This window comes from Charadrius vociferus, unplaced genomic scaffold (assembly GCF_000708025.1).
Source record: "Charadrius vociferus isolate BGI_N301 unplaced genomic scaffold, ASM70802v2 scaffold248, whole genome shotgun sequence".
In the NCBI taxonomy this organism is placed as follows: Eukaryota; Metazoa; Chordata; class Aves; order Charadriiformes; family Charadriidae; genus Charadrius; species Charadrius vociferus.
Window position 1 is genome coordinate 768595 of NW_009649851.1, and position 3323 is coordinate 771917.

Here is a 3323-nt window from a genome sequence, read left to right on the forward strand (position 1 = left end):
TGGGTGTCAGGCGCCTGGAATGTTAGAAAAGGAGCGAGAAAATCATGTTTGTGTAGTGTGAAATGACTTGCGCTGTTTTAGCCTTAACAAGATCCCTCCTATATCTTTAATGACTTGAATGTAAAATTTACGGGGTGGAATGCCCCAGCAGCAGAGGAAGCCTTCGGCACACAAGCCGCCTTTTGCAGGACAGGAGGGGAAGTGAACTCCCTCGAGGTTTGGGAAGTCTGAATGATGTAGTTATGGTTGGCACTTTGAATATATGTGTAGCTTACTTCAAAATAAATATTTGCAGTTCAACTCTAGCATACACGGGGGAGGGTGAGAACTAGCATATATTAACGTATCTTAAAATTAATCATTTTGGAAATTTTATACTGGAATAATCTTACTATTGCACAAGATAAACAGAGCCTGGTGTAATACATACCAGGGAGAAACGTGACCTGCCCTCTGTGTACACTGTTTCCTGCCCATCTGCTCAGGTGGAGTTCCTGAAGAAAGCCGCGCAAGGGGCGTTTGGGGAGAGAGAGGTACATGAATTTGTCTTTTTGCTTGAGAGGAAGGTTCCCTGCTGTCTTCAGCTCCATGGAAAGCTCTGAAAGACCCAGTGGCCATGTCTGTGCTTGTGTGTGCGGCCGGTTGCGTAGCAGCAACACCTTCTGAGCTGTGCTCAGGTCTTATCTGGGAGGAAAACGGTCAGTAAGCATTGCCGGGGGCACCATCAGCCCTGTTTTCCCCGACCCGTGAGCGGGAGCAGTGCAGTTCAAGGCACAGCAGCTGCCGTTACCTCCGTTAAGGGCTGTGGTGGTTCCTGCCAGCTCTGTGATGTGGAGGTCAGGAGAGGCCAGACTTTCTGTCCCCTGTACCAGCCCCCATGTATGCTGTCCTCTTATCCCTTCTGCAGCGCTTAGCGAGTCATCTGCCAGCTTCTCCTATTCCCCTTGGCACCCTGTCCCATCATCCACAAATAAGTTCTAGCTGGGAGTTGGCTGTCACTGAGTTACATGGTAGAAGATGCTAGGAAGTGTATGGTTTGTTTCCCTGATCAACTCATCCTGTGCTTTTATTTTTTTAGAAGTGTTTCAGCCTCTTTAAAACAGGAACAATAAATGTAAGGGAGTTCTTGCAAGACATGCATTTTAATCTCTCGGTTTGACACATGCAGTTTTTATGTTCCTGAAAATATCATCCACTTGTTGCCTCTGTCTATGAAGTGAACTAGACAGACAAATTCAGTTCATTCTCCTCTGAGAAGCTGCATAATGTCTGATTCCTCTCTTAGCATCCCCAGTGTCCATGTTCCGTGCCCGCTGCCACCAGCTCATGCACCACACAGAACACGCACAGGGGGAAAGGAGGTTGGAGCTGTACCCAGGGTAAATGGGGAGACCTGTCCTGGGAATAGTTGTCTCCGTGAAGTCCTCGTGATTGTGATGGGGCCCATATCCCAGCCCAGGATGTCCTTTCTCTTGGTTGGCACTGGAAACACAGACAGTGGTGTGGAGTTACTGTACAAAATAGGCCACATCTCTCGAGAATCTCAACCTGATTCTACCTTTGTATGTTATAGGATTTCTCCAGCTCTATCCGTACTCTTTGTCTTGCTATGAATGATGATTAAGCAGCTCACTAAATCCTTCTGGATTTTTGTATCCAACCTTTTTAGAAACAGGCTGTTTTCTGTTCTCCAAATTATTCCAGGTATTTGAGTATGCTAGAGCTGACCCTTACGCATCCTGCACTGATGGACAAGATAACTTATTTTTCTACATCAATTATTGTGGTTTTGTTTTCTTGAGCTCTTCACAGTCTTTCCTCTGGAAACTGAATCTTTCTCTAAAGTTTTCTCTTTGTGCTGGTGTAAATTATTCTTTCTGGGACTCTTGCCTGCTGCTGCTTCTGTTTCTGTTAAATTATACCACTCTGTCCTTTCTTCTGAGTTTTCTGGGGCATCTCTTCATCTCCTCAGGATATGGCAAACACTAACAAATCACTTCTTTTTGAGCAAAGATGAGAAATCAGAGAAAAGAAAAAAATAAAAAGGACCGACCCACTTCCTGCTTTGCCTGCTGCTTCTTTCCTTTTCATCGAGAGAAAAGATGAAATGGGGGTGTGAGCGAAACTGCAGCTTTTCTTTCCTTATGCTGATTAAGCTGCAAGCGTGACTGGGTACTAAACTGGTATAAATCGGCTGTAAACAGGGGTATAAAATTGCTGAGGTTTAGCTCAGTCAGTTTACATCACGTGTAAAGCCAATTGTGTTTGCAGGTAGGACCTGTGTCACTTTGTCTTCCAAGTAGGGTGGCTAATAAGCTCCTGAGCATCGTGTGTCCTCTCTCTTCCCTCCAAGAGTGTGGATCCTGAGTAATTTGAGAAGATGATCTACTGCTCCTCCCACTTCCCTCTCCCAGGATTAAAAATCAAGAGTGGAATTAGGGCCTTTATCTCATTTATTACCCTTGAGGACTGGGCAGATTTCTTCTGATCTGTTGGTACAAGGTGCATTTATATCATACAGCAGAAGTGCAGTTATAGGGCTCAGACAAAATGCTCGTTTGCTGAATTAAAACACAGGCTGCAGTCTCGGAGCTGTAGTGTGAGGGGGACTTCTCATGCTCCACCTGCTCTTGCAGTTTTACTCTTCTTGCCGTAAGCCAGAGCTGACTGGGCATTTTGCTAGTATGCCAGGCAGAGTGCCACTCCTCCACGGAGTTCTTATATTAAAAATTGTCTCCTGGTTTCAGTGGCAGTACTTCTGCTTTCTTCTGTGCCTCCTTGCCTTTGGGAGAGTGCAGATATAGTTGTATGTCTTTCTTTAATCAGCTGGTTAAGTGCCAAATAGCTCCCAAGGTGGAAAATAAGGTGCTTTTATCCTCCTGGGCATGTTTGCCTGAAGTGGAATGATGGTCCTGTTGTGTAATGAGCTAAGTCAGCGCGGGGAGAAAAAAATTATTTCCCCCTTCAGACTGTCAGCCCTGTTATCCTTCTGCACACTGGCACGTTCACCTAGCTCGGGCTGGCTCGTGCTTAATGGCCTTTCTGTGAGGCTGTGATAATGGGTTTGCGTTTTATTGTATTCTGCACTCTCATCTAACTTTTTTTTTTTCTCTTTCCTCTCAGGTCATATGAGGAGGGGCTGAAGATATACAGTCTGGCTGTGGCTGCAGAGCTCAGATGTACCCACAGAGCATTGCTGCTTTGGCATCACCGCAGCAGCCGGCACTGGCCCTGCTCAGTGTCAGCATCACTGCCCGTGCAAGGAGCCCCGGGGCTGCGGGGTGCCGGTGGTGTGGGCACCACTGGCACTGACCCTCCAGCAA